Raw genomic sequence first — 13,810 nt, forward strand, 5'->3', positions numbered from 1 at the left:
GGCACGCTCCCCAAACGTAAAAACATTCCAGACAAGTTGTACCTAAAAATGAGGAATTTTTCCAGTCCATTTAATAGCGGTCTATGGACTTGTCCTTTAGGAATCTATCTAACCCCTTTTTAAACTCCGTCAAGCTAACCGCCCGTACCACGTTCTCCGGCAATGAATTCCAGAGTCTAATTACACGTTGGGTGAAGAAAAATTTTCTCCGATTCGTTTTAAATTTACCACACTGTAGCTTCAACTCATGCCCTCTAGTCCTAGTATTTTTGGATAGCGTGAACAGTCGCTTCACATCCACCCGATCCATTCCACTCATTATTTTATACACTTCTATCATATCTCCCCTCAGCCGTCTCTTCTCCAAGCTGAAAAGCCCTAGCCTTCTCAGCCTCTCTTCATAGGAAAGTCGTCCCATCCCCACTATCATTTTCGTCGCCCTTCGCTGTACCTTTTCCAATTCTACTATATCTTTTTTGAGATACGGAGACCAGTACTGAACACAATACTCCAGGTGCGGTCGCACCATGGAGCGATACAACGGCATTATAACATCCGCACACCTGGACTCCATACCCTTCTTAATAACACCCAACATTCTATTCGCTTTCCTAGCCGCAGCAGCACACTGAGCAGAAGGTTTCAGCGTATCATCGACGACGACACCCAGATCCCTTTCTTGATCCGTAACTCCTAACGCGGAACCTTGCAAGACGTAGCTATAATTCGGGTTCCTCTTACCCACATGCATCACTTTGCACTTGTCAACATTGAACTTCATCTGCCACTTGCACGCCCATTCTCCCAGTCTCGCAAGGTCCTCCTGTAATCGTTCACATTCCTCCTGCGACTTGACGACCCTGAATAATTTTGTGTCATCGGCGAATTTAATTACCTCACTAGTTATTCCCATCTCTAGGTCATTTATAAATACATTAAAAAGCAACGGACCCAGCACAGACCCCTGCGGGACCCCACTAACTACCCTCCTCCACTGAGAATACTGGCCACGCAATCCTACTCTCTGCTTCCTATCTTTCAACCAGTTCTTAATCCATAATAATACCCTACCTCCGATTCCATGACTCTGCAATTTCTTCAGGAGTCTTTCGTGCGGCACTTTGTCAAACGCCTTCTGAAAATCCAGATATACAATATCAACCGGCTCCCCATTGTCCACATGTTTGCTTACCCCCTCAAAAAAATGCATTAGATTGGTGAGGCAAGACTTCCCTTCACTAAATCCGTGCTGACTTTGTCTCATCAGTCCATGTTTTTGTATATGCTCTGCAATTTTATTCTTAATAATAGCCTCCACCATCTTGCCCGGCACCGACGTCAGACTCACCGGTCTATAATTTCCCGGATCTCCTCTGGAACCCTTCTTAAAAATCGGAGTAACATTGGCTACCCTCCAGTCTTCCGGTATTACACTCGATTTTAGGGACAGATTGCATATTTCTAACAGTAGCTCCGCAAGTTCATTTTTTAGTTCTATTAATACTCTGGGATGAATACCATCAGGTCCCGGTGATTTACTACTCTTCAGCTTGCTGAACTGACCCATTACATCCTCCAAGGTTACAGAGAATTTGTTTAGTTTCTCCGATTCCCCCGCTTCAAATATTCTTTCCGGCACCGGTGTCCCCCCCAAATCCTCCTCGGTGAAGACCGAAGCAAAGAATTCGTTTAATTTCTCCGCTACGGCTTTGTCCTCCTTGATCGCCCCTTTAACACCATTTTCGTCCAGCGGCCCAACCGACTCTTTGGCCGGTTTCCTGCTTTTAATGTATCTAAAAAAGTTTTTACTATGTATTTTTGCTTCCAACGCTAATTTCTTCTCAAAGTCCTTTTTTGCCCTCCTTATCTCCGCTTTGCATTTGGCTTGGCATTCCTTATGATCTATCCTGTTACTTTCAGTTGGTTCTCTTCTCCACTTTCTGAAGGATTGTTTTTTGGCTCTAATGATTTCCTTTATCTTACTGTTTAGCCACGCCGGCTGACGTTTAGTCTTTTTTCCCTTTTTTCTAATACGTGGAATATATTTGTCCTGAACCTCCAGGATGGCGTTTTTAAACAGCATCCACGCCTGATGCAAGTTTTTTACTCTGCGAGCTGCTCCTTTCAGTCTTTTTTTCACCATTTTTCTCATTTTGTCGTAATCACCTTTTCTATAGTTAAACGCTAGCGTACTTGATTTCCTAGTTTCACTTCCTTCAATGCCAATATCAAAACCGATCATATTATGATCACTGTTATCAAGCGGCCCTCGTATCGTTACCCCCTGCACTAGATCATGAGCACCACTAAGGACTAAGTCTAGTATTTTTCCTTCTCTTGTCGGCTCCTGAACTAGCTGTTCCATGAAGCTGTCCTTGATTTCATCAAGAAATCTTATGTCCCTTGCGTGTACAGATGTTACATTAACCCAGTCTATATGCGGGTAATTGAAATCCCCCATTATTATTGTGTTGCCCAGTTTGTTTGCGTCCCTGATTTCCTTTAACATTTCCGCATCCGTCTGTTCGTCCTGGCCAGGCGGACGGTAGTACACTCCTATCACTATCCTTTTCCCCTTTGCACATGGAATTTCAATCCACAGTGATTCCAAGGAGTGTTTTGCTTCCTGCAGAATTTTCAATCTATTTGATTCAAGGCTCTCGTTAATATACAATGCTACCCCTCCACCAATCCGATTCACCCTATCACTACGATATAATTTGTACCCCGGTATGACAGTGTCCCACTGGTTATCCTCCTTCCACCAGGTCTCAGAGATGCCTATTATATCTAATTTTTCATTTAGTGCAATATATTCTAACTCCCCCATCTTATTTCTTAGGCTCCTGGCATTCGCATATAGACATTTCAAACTATCATTAAGGAATATAACAATGGAAAAGAGCAGTGAAACATTGGGGGGAAACAACGGGAAACTAAAAGGGGCAGTACAGTTTTGCATGGTTCTCCTGCAATAACTTACAACCCACATGCGATTTTAACACCTTTTAATAACTTTCGGTCATCTACAAACTTTAAATCATGTCACACTCAGTGCTCCCATTTCCGGATCATTTATAGCTAGTGAAGTAGCACCGGTCCCAGTACATATCCCTTGGGCACTCCACTATTCACCCTCTTCCATTAAGAGGGCTGGCTATAGCCCTACTCATAGGAGCCAACTTTTCAAAATTGTTGGGGGTGCTAAGCCCAATGGAAATAACCCCTCCCTGGACACATACAAGGAATTTTCTCAATATTGGGGGTGCTCAAGCACCCACAGCACCTACAGAGTCGGCTCCAATGGCCCTACTTCCGATCCATAATAGGCCACTGCCTCCTATTCCATAGCTTTGTAATTTTCTTTTTTTTTTATTTTTTTTTATTTTAATTCCCTCGCATGGGCCCGGGGAGGGGGGGGGGGGGAATGGGAGGTGCAGGAAGCTTCCTCACCCACACACACCTTCAAGTAATCAAAGGACCACAGAAAGGGTGTGAACCAGTATAACATACCATCCAGCCCCTGGAAACTTAAGAGGAAGAAATCCGCTTACAGTATAACAGACCCCAGCAGAGAGAGGGCACCTTTCTTACTGCTATAAGAGGGCAGCCACCGCAATAAGCAGGAGAGGAGCAGCCAAATGATTAATGCAGTGGCATGAGAAGAACCAGGGGACCCCGGTTTGGTTCCCACTGCAGCTCCTTGTGACTCTGGGCAAAGGCACTTAACCCTCCATTGCTCCACTCCAGGTACAAAAAAAACAAAACAAACCACCACTAGGGAACAAAGTACCTGCACATAAATTGAACAGCACTGCCTAATAGAGACAGACATGGGAGAAGCCAGTTCTTGCCCTGGGCTCAGTAGCATGGAATGTTGCTACTCTTTGGGATTCCAGAATCTTGTTACTCTTTGAGGTTCTGGAATGTTGCTACTCTTTGGGATTCTACATGGAACCTTGCAACTCTTTGGGATTCCGGCATGTTTCTACTAGCTGGGGTTCTGTCAGGTACTTGTGACCTGGATTGGCCACTGTTGCAAGCAGGATGGTGCACTGGTCCGACCCAGTAGGGCTGTTTTTACGCAGAAATGATAAAAGAGAAGTAGCAGGTGAAAACTCCAAAACTACCGAGCCCCCTCCTCAAGGCATTCGGAGACCGGTCTGCCCTCTCTCCATTTCTCTCCCCTCCTCCACCGTCAAACTCATACCTGAGGTCGCCCACCAACAACCCTGCAGCTTTCCTCCTCCGATGCTCCCTCCGTCCCCTTTGACACAAGTTCTCTCTCCCTTTGAGGACTGAAGAAGCCCCACCTTCCAGGAGTAAAAGGAAGTAGTGTCAGAGGAAGGCGGGACGCCGGAGAACGGGGTTTGCGGTGATCCTCCTCCCTTGCACACCTGCAATAATTCTGCGCAGCCGCACTTGCTCTCTGCTCGGGTTGCTATGTCGATTGCGCGCTCAAGGACGTTTAAACAAGATGCGCAATTCTTAAAGAGCGCAGTATGGAAGAACAGCGCAGTGTATATAAACGGGACGCACTCTTTTAAAGAGCACAGTGTGTGGAAATAGGATTCACTGTTTCCTGATAGTGCAGACATGATACATTGTGCGTACAATTCGGAAAGTGTGCACACTCTTTAACAACAGTGGTGCATCCTGTTTCCACATACTGTGCGCTTTAAGAAGCACGCCCTCTTTGCACAGAGTCCCATGGATCCTATATAGTGCAATTTAAGTTGTGTGCACAAATCCATTTGTATTCTGGATTTGCACGCAGAACTTAATTACTTAACAAGCCAATCAGCACTGATAATTGCCAATTAAGCAATTATTGACACTAATTGGCATTAATTAGCATATACAGACAAAACTGTCTAAGCTATTCTATGAGGAACACCACACAATTGGAGGATCGTGATACACAAGGTACAGAAGTATACAGAAAAAAGTAGTGTAGCCAGCAAAGCTCTCCAGTAAACATAACAAGATGACGACTGAATGAGAAGATAAGACTTGATTCTTCAAAAGACTCGACACGGCACCATGTTTCGGCAAAATGCCTGCCTCAAGTATCTGAAAAGTCACAAAAGAATGTGATCTATGGTGGTCAAATGAAACGCCAGAGGAGATAAGAGCGGTTAGCTAAGGTTTGGACAAATTCCTGGAGGAAAAGTCCATAGTCTGCTATTGAGACAGACATTGGAAGCAACTGCTTGCCCTGGGGTTTGTCTTATGGAGTGTTGCTACTCTGAGATTCTGCATGGAATCTTGTCACGCTTTAGGATTCCGGAATCTTGCTATTCTTTGGGGTTCTGTATGGAATGTTGCTACTCTTTGAGATTCTGCATGGAATCTTGTCACTCTAGGATTCCAGAATCTTGCTACTATTTGGGGTTCTACATGGAATGTTGCCACGATTTGGTTTTCTGCCAGGTACTTGTGACCTGGCTTGGCCACTGTTGGAAACAGGATACTGGGCTACATAGACCATTGGTCTAACCCAGTATGGCTATTCTTATGTTCTTATGGGTGGAATGTTGCTACTCTTTCAGATTGTATGTGGAATCTTGGTTCTCTTTGGGGTTCTACATGGAATGTTGCTGCTATTTGAGATTCTACATGGAGTGTTGCCACGATTTGGGTTTCTGCCAGGTACTTGTGACCTGGCTTGGCCACTGTTTGGAAAGCAAGATACTGGGTTAGATGGACCATTGGTCTGACCCAGTATGGCTACGTGCAGGATGTCAGACTCAGAAACAGAACAAAAGAAGAAGAGGACCTCAGCTGGCAGGGGTTGGGGTCCTCCGCCAGCAAAGGTAGGCAACAGCGGGTTGACAGCGGGTTGGCGGCGTGAGGGGGGGGGTCGAGAGGGTCGTCGGCAGGGGGGTCTAGGGCCAAATCTATGGGGGGCCCAGGTCCCCGTGGCCCCACGTAGCTATGCCCCTGTACCCAAGGTGTAAAATACAGTAGCTGTTTGTCCAGGGAGCAGGGCTGCTGCAAGGCTATTGGGCACCCTAAGCGAAAATCAGCCTTGTACCCCTCTCAATTAATTTCAGGGCCCTTAATCTCTTTCCCCCCCCCCCCCCCCAAGACATCATGCTTTTAAATAATAAAGTCTGAGATAACTTACTATGTATGTTGGTAGATGATGGCATGATGGCAGAAAAAGACCTGCACAGTCTGCCCAAGAAATGTGCCATTTTTTTGTGTATACCTTACCTTGATTTGTACCTGTCTTTTTCAGGGCACAGACCGTACAAGTCTGCCCAGCACTATCCCCACCTCCCACCATCGGCTCTGGCACAGACCGTATAAGTCTGCCCAGCACTATCCCCGCCTCCCAACCACCAGCCCCGCCTCCCTGTGCGTGTGTCACACACACATGGAAATAACGAGGGCAGTTTCCAAAAGTTGTTTCCCCACCCTTGTGCCTGCCAAGATCTATTTGTTTTGCTTTGACTGCAGAGGCTCTTTGCTGCCCTCCAGAAGCTGCGGCCCTAGGCCATGGCCTAGTCTTGCCTAACGGTTTGGCTGGCAGGGAATCTTTTCAGAATGTCTGGAGCTGACTCCCAGTTCGTCCTACCCCTTCCGCTCACTTGCTCCTACATGCTTGCAGTGTGGGACTAAATTTAGTCACGTATGTTTTCTTTCTCTAGAGGCTATAATGATTCATCTATCTGTGCCATGACCTGCTGCAGTTTTCGGGAGGATTTTCTCTGAGATCATCAGATGTGTCTGAAGCACAGAGACTTCTTGGTGCAAAGCTCTCTCTCTCTCTCCTTCCCCCTTTGATCTCTGTTTTTTTTAATATAGGCACCCGTGAGTCTCCCCCCTCCTTCTGAATAATTTTGACCATGACCTGTCTTGTGGGCTTGAGCGGGCTGCCGCTTTATTTAGTAATCTAAACTCCGAGCCAGATCATGGGGAATGAACCCCTCCCAGGACCATTTCACACCAACACACTTTTACCAAGCCTTGTGCCCGAAGCGACTCAGCATGGCCAATGCTCCGTTCCGCTCCAAGTCTAACTTCCCACTCCTCTACATTCCTAGTGATAGTCCAAAGTGACCTGCAGATTGCTGTGCACTGCTCAGAGCCAGAAGTTCCTTGATGGGCTTCAGAATATTTTTAATTATCGACCCTCTTCAAGACTGGCTCAGGCTGCAGGCAATCAGGTAACTCCCCCAACAAATAACTATGAACAACCTGAAAACAGAGCACCGCAAACATGGCAGCCAGCGGTAGGAGATCGCAACCAAAGGCTTGCGCAAAGCACAAGAGCTCTGCCCTCAGACTCCTCCCTCCAGCTTGGCTCACCCAATCAAGGGGAGCTACCGGGTTCAAACTTATCCCCCACCTTCTCCCTGCCCCTTCCCGATTCATGGAGCGGAGTGAGCGGGTCTGGACTGGTTGACCCTCCTCTTTCCGTTCACTTCTTCACAGTGCATTTTTTCCAGCAAAAAAGGTACAGGTACTCAAATGCCAGGCCACCCTTCAGGGGTGGGGTGATCACTGAGGGACCTACCCCACACTAGCCAGGTCCCCTGCAACCAGTCACAGAATCTATGACAAGGCAGAATTGGTGTGTAGAGCCTGAGCTCTTTCATTAAAACTTGGGGACCATGAGCCAATTTTAGCAGACAATGGAAAAGGTGATTGCAGTGGCATAGCAAGGGGGGGCGGTGGGGGCGGTCTGCCCCAGGTGCACACCGCTGGGGGGGGGGTGCCGCGGCGCGCGCCTGCTCCGAGTTCGCTAAACTTTGTTGCTCGTTCGCTGCAGCTCCCTCTGCCCCGGAACAGGTTACTTCCTGTTCTGGGGCAGAGGGAGCTGCAGCGAAGCGAAGTTTAGCGAAGTTGGAGCAGGCGCATGCCGCGGTACCCCCCCAGTGGCGTGCACCCGGGGGGGGGGTCATTTCACCGGAGGGGGGGGGGGAAGGTGTCATTTAGCGGCAGGGGCGCTGCACCCGGGGGGGGGGGGCGCATCGGTGCTCCGCCCCGGGTGCCATCCAGGCCAGGAACGCCACTGGGTGATTGTACTGTACCCCTAAGTACCCCCTCAAATTAGGCCCTGCTTCTTCATCACCTGGTTGGAACCGAGTCTTGTGCAGTTATATTCCGCTTTTATTTATTTATTAGGATTTATTTACCGCCTTTTTGAAGGAATTCACTCAAGGCAGTGTACAGTAAGAATAGATCAAACATGAGCAGTAGACAATTACAGCAGTAAAAATATTCAAAAACAATTTTACCACTGCTTCTCTACATCGTAGGAGACTTCTGTGGGTACCAGTTGGTGCAGAGTACCCTCGATATTGAGCAAATGCCTTCATTGAGTCCAGACGGCTAATTAGCATTGTATTTTGGTACCCACCAATCGTTTTGAAATGTTGGTGCCTATGCTGTATACAGCCTTACTAGGGTAACTTATCTGTGTCTGGAATTCATTGCCGGAGAACGTGGTGAAGGCGGTTAGCTTGGCAGAGTTTAAAAAGGGGTTATAGGGTTTCCTAAAGGACAAGTCCATAAACCACTACTAAATGGACTTGGGAAAAATCCACAATTCCAGGAATAACATGTATAGAATGTTTGTACGTTTGGGAAGCTTGCCAGGTGCCCTTGGCCTGGATTGGCCGCTGTCGTTGACAGGATGCTGGGCTCGATGGACCCTTGGTCTTTTCCCAGTGTGGCATTACTTATGTACTTATGTCCTCTACTTGGCTCACTTTTATTACATAGAACAGTGATTTAACCTATTGTGATGTCATAGTGGCTCATTCCACCAATAAGAGCCAACCTCATTAGTGATGTCACAATGGCTTGATTGTATAGAATGTTTGTACGTTTGGGAAGCTCGCCAGGTGCCCTTGGCCTGGATTGGCCGCTGTCGTGGACAGGATGCTGGGCTCGATGGACCCTTGGTCTTTTCCCAGTGTGGCATTACTTATGTACTTATGTCCTCTACTTGGCTCACTTTTATTACATAGAGCAGTGATTTAACCTATTGTGATGTCATAGTGGCTCATTCCACCAATAAGAGCCAACCTCATTAGTGATGTCACAATGGCTTGATTGTATAGAATGTTTGTACGTTTGGGAAGCTCGCCAGGTGCCCTTGGCCTGGATTGGCCGCTGTTGTGGACAGGATGCTGGGCTCAGTGGACCCTTGGTCTTTTCCCAGTGTGGCATTACTTATGTACTTATGTCCTCTACTTGGCTCACTTTTATTACATAGAGCAGTGATTTAACCTATTGTGATGTCATAGTGGCTCATTCCACCAATAAGAGCCAACCTCATTAGTGATGTCACAATGGCTTGATTGTATAGAATGTTTGTACGTTTGGGAAGCTCGCCAGGTGCCCTTGGCCTGGATTGGCCGCTGTCGTGGACAGGATGCTGGGCTCGATGGACCCTTGGTCTTTTCCCAGTGTGGCATTACTTATGTACTTATATCCTCTACTTGGCTCACTTTTATTACATAGAGCAGTGATTTAACCTATTGTGATGTCATAGTGGCTCATTCCACCAATAAGAGCCAACCTCATTAGTGATGTCACAATGGCTTGATTGTATAGAATGTTTGTACGTTTGGGAAGCTTGCCAGGTGCCCTTGGCCTGGATTGGCCGCTGTCGTGGACAGGATGCTGGGCTCGATGGACCCTTGGTCTTTTCCCAGTGTGGCATTACTTATGTACTTATGTCCTCTACTTGGCTCACTTTTATTACATAGAGCAGTGATTTAACCTATTGTGATGTCATAGTGGCTCATTCCACCAATAAGAGCCAACCTCATTAGTGATGTCACAATGGCTTGATTGTATAGAATGTTTGTACGTTTGGGAAGCTTGCCAGGTGCCCTTGGCCTGGATTGGCCGCTGTCGTGGACAGGATGCTGGGCTCGATGGACCCTTGGTCTTTTCCCAGTGTGGCATTACTTATGTACTTATGTCCTCTACTTGGCTCACTTTTATTACATAGAGCAGTGATTTAACCTATTGTGATGTCATAGTGGCTCATTCCACCAATAAGAGCCAACCTCATTAGTGATGTCACAATGGCTTGATTGTATAGAATGTTTGTACGTTTGGGAAGCTTGCCAGGTGCCCTTGGCCTGGATTGGCCGCTGTCGTGGACAGGATGCTGGGCTCGATGGACCCTTGGTCTTTTCCCAGTGTGGCATTACTTATGTACTTATGTCCTCTACTTGGCTCACTTTTATTACATAGAGCAGTGATTTAACCTATTGTGATGTCATAGTGGCTCATTCCACCAATAAGAGCCAACCTCATTAGTGATGTCACAATGGCTTGATTGTATAGAATGTTTGTACGTTTGGGAAGCTTGCCAGGTGCCCTTGGCCTGGATTGGCCGCTGTCATGGACAGGACGCTGGGCTCGATGGACCCTTGGTCTTTTCCCAGTGTGGCATTACTTATGTACTTATGTCCTCTACTTGGCTCACTTTTATTACATAGAGCAGTGATTTAACCTATTGTGATGTCATAGTGGCTCATTCCACCAATAAGAGCCAACCTCATTAGTGATGTCACAATGGCTTGATTGTATAGAATGTTTGTACGTTTGGGAAGCTTGCCAGGTGCCCTTGGCCTGGATTGGCCGCTGTCGTGGACAGGATGCTGGGCTCGATGGACCCTTGGTCTTTTCCCAGTGTGGCATTACTTATGTACTTATGTGTCCTTGTGTCTCAGAATTGCTTATTCACTGTTAACCTGAAGGCTCAGTGGCATTGCTGTATATGGAGCCTTTTTGTCATCTCAGTTCTTGCCCCTGGGTTGCCTGAGGCTGGGGAGGTGGCTGTCATATTGCTGATGGGGGAAGGGAGGAGGCTTTTACAGGTGGGATTTTACTGTTGCTGCTATCATGGAATCAAAGTAAGCAGGAAGGGGATTTGTGCTGATTGGCTTGTTAACTAATTAAGTTGCACGCACAAATCCAGAATATGACCAGATTTGCACGCTCAACGAAGGGGAAATATGTTCATAGTGAGTTTATCTCCAGTTTTTAATGCTGGCCTCATGGAGTAGCCTAATGGTTGGCGTGGTGGGCTGAGAACCAGGAAACTACAGTAGGTTCAAATCCTACTGCCCTCTCCTTGTGATCTTGGGCAAATCACTTAACCTCAACCCTCTAACGACAGGAAAATACCTACTGTACCTGCCTTGAGCAGGAATTGAGAAAGGCATGAAATCCAATTCCCTTTGAAGAAGCCAACCAAACATTTTCCAAGAAAATAAGTAAAAATCACCTTACTCCCCCAGTGATCACCAACCCCCCTCCCACCCTAAAAAAAAAACTTTAACATTTTTTTTTGCCAGCCTCTATGCCAGTCTCAAATGTCATACCCAGCTCCATGACAGCAGTATGCAGGTCCCTGGAGCAGTTTTAGTGGGTGCAGTGCACTTCAGGCAGGCGGACCCAGGCCCATCCCCCCCTACCTGTTACACTTGTGGTGATAAATGTGAGCCCTTCAAAACTCACCAGAAACCCACTGTACCCACATGTAGGTGCCCCCTTTCACCCCTTTGGGCTATGGTAGTGGTGTACAGTTGTAGGGAGTGGGGTTTTTTGGGGGGAGTTGGGGGGCTCAGCACACAAGGTAAGGTAGTTATGCACCTGGGAGCAATTTGTGACGTCCTCTGCAGTGCCCCCTAGGGTGCCCGGTTGGTGTCCTTGCATGCGAGGGGGACCAGTGCACTACGAATGCTGGCTCCCCCCACGACCAAATGGCTTGGATTTGGTTGTTTTTGAGATGGGCGTCCTTGGTTTCCATTATCGCTGAAAACCAGGGACGACCATCTCTAAAGTCGACCTACATGTTGAGATTTGGGTGTCCCCGACCGTATTGTCGAAACGAAAGATGGACGCCCATCTTGTTTTGATAATACGGGTCTTCCCGCCCCTTCACTGAGCCCAGGAAAACTTGGGCGCCCGGTTCGATTATGCCCCTCATTGGTTCCCAGTAAAAGCACATATTCCATAGCAATGAATGGATGCTGTAGGTAGGATTGGAACCTGAGTTTCCAGGGCAAGGGTACGTAACAGGAGTTCTTAACCTGGTCCTCAGGACGCATCTAGCCAGTCAGGTTTTCCGGATATCCACAATGAATATGCATGAGATAGGTTTGCACACAATGAAGGTAGTGCATTCAAATTTATCTCATGCATATTCATTGTGGATATCTGGAAAACCTGACTGACTGGATGTGTGCCAAGGATTGGGTTAAGAACCTCTAGTATATAAATACTGGAAGTAATTAGTTATTAAAAGCTTTTCAGCACAATCAAATCAAGTTTGGGGGAAGGGGGGGAGCTCAGATCAGTTGCTTAAAGGTTTATTGGCTATTGTCAGTTGTTAAAGTGTATCTTACAGGCATGTGATGTCCTGTCTTTTAGGATTCTCCGACAGCCATTTGAATTCTCTTGATGACCTCAGATCTCCTTATTAGGACATGGGAGGGGCCATGGTGAATCTGCTCCTACATGTTGCTCTGGTTTAGCTGACAGTTTGGTGTCATGAACTATTGAGTCTTTCCTCGGTGGGGGGAATATAATCAGCAGCTTTGGGCAGGAGCCAGGAACGTTGGCTCAGCCCTTGCAGACTTAAGAGTTTTTGGCAAGAATCGATGACAGTCTCATAGGTGGGAATGGACATAGCTTGCCGCTTCCGTGGTCACAGGGCAGCCTGGGATCAACAACAACATTTCTGTTATTTCCTTCTGTTCTATTGGTGATTGCATTTCATTTCGTTTTCTTTTTTTCTGTCTCTGTGTCTTTCACATTCTATAATTATTACTCAGTTCTATATATTTAAATTCGTGAACTGCCTAGATAGTCCTTTAATAGGCGGTGCATCGAATAAACTGAAACTTAAACTTGAGCTGTGTCAGCTAAAACAGTTTGATTGTCTGTTTCCGAGAAATGAAAGTGATACTAAAGATTTCACACATGGATTTGTCTTGCTATTTTTTTCCCCCCAAATTCTTTTAATGAATACTTCTGGACAAAGGTACCTGCTCGCTCCTCCTACCATCAGCCAGATAAACAATGCAATCCACTGTTCGGGAACAATGGCTCTTCTGTACCTGAAATATTGTATTCCACAGCAAACCAGGATTAGAAGAACATATTCTTTCCTTTCATTGCTCTCATGACTACTGAGCAGGCAAACGGACCCGTTCCCCGCCCTCCCGAAACTGGTTGACCTCATCTGCACTTTATGATTTAACGTTTTTATTGATGACACTTCAAAGGAGATACAACCAATAATATAAAAATATTAAGAATTAGAGCGAAACATTGTTCTCATTACACACAAAATGATACATTTTGTCATCATACTTTTAACTTTTCAACCCTACCCCACCCCTCTATTGCAACCTCAATCTATTCAAGTACTCCGAGGACTAAAAGTGCAAACATCTTTTACAGCTAACAAACAGTGCTGTATAACAGACGGTTGTCCCGCCTTCATTTAACATCAATTATTATATTTCTCCCCCCCCCCTCCTTCCTCCCCTCCGTCCCTCATCCCACATATTCAAATTCTAATCTGTTTACGGACATAAGATGCTTAACAATACATAAGCCACAATAGAACAAAAGATCGGTCCCCGAACAGCAGACAACTACCCTTCCTCCTTGACACCTCCGCCGAGATATGTACTAACATATATTGTGGCTGAACTGTGACAGTAATTAATTTATTTACTTATTTATTTATTGCATTTGTATCCCACATTTTCCCACCTCTTTGCAGGCTCAATGTGGCTTACAATACATCTTGGATACTGGA

The 13,810-nt window shown here is 46.4% G+C and overlaps 1 protein-coding gene across 1 annotated transcript in view; it reads right to left on the reverse strand.

Annotated features, from left to right (window-relative positions):
• Window positions 1–4,320, reverse strand: part of IRF6 (interferon regulatory factor 6) — a 56,701-nt gene extending 52,381 nt beyond the window's left edge. Inside the window, exon 1 of the mRNA XM_030221581.1 lies at window positions 4,211–4,320. The gene's annotated coding sequence lies outside the window, so the exon portion shown is untranslated. The remainder of the gene's footprint in view (window positions 1–4,210) is intronic.
• Window positions 4,321–13,810: the final 9,490 nt, after the last annotated feature.

The sequence above is a fragment of the Microcaecilia unicolor genome, chromosome 12, assembly GCF_901765095.1.
Source record: "Microcaecilia unicolor chromosome 12, aMicUni1.1, whole genome shotgun sequence".
Classification (NCBI taxonomy): Eukaryota; Metazoa; Chordata; class Amphibia; order Gymnophiona; family Siphonopidae; genus Microcaecilia; species Microcaecilia unicolor.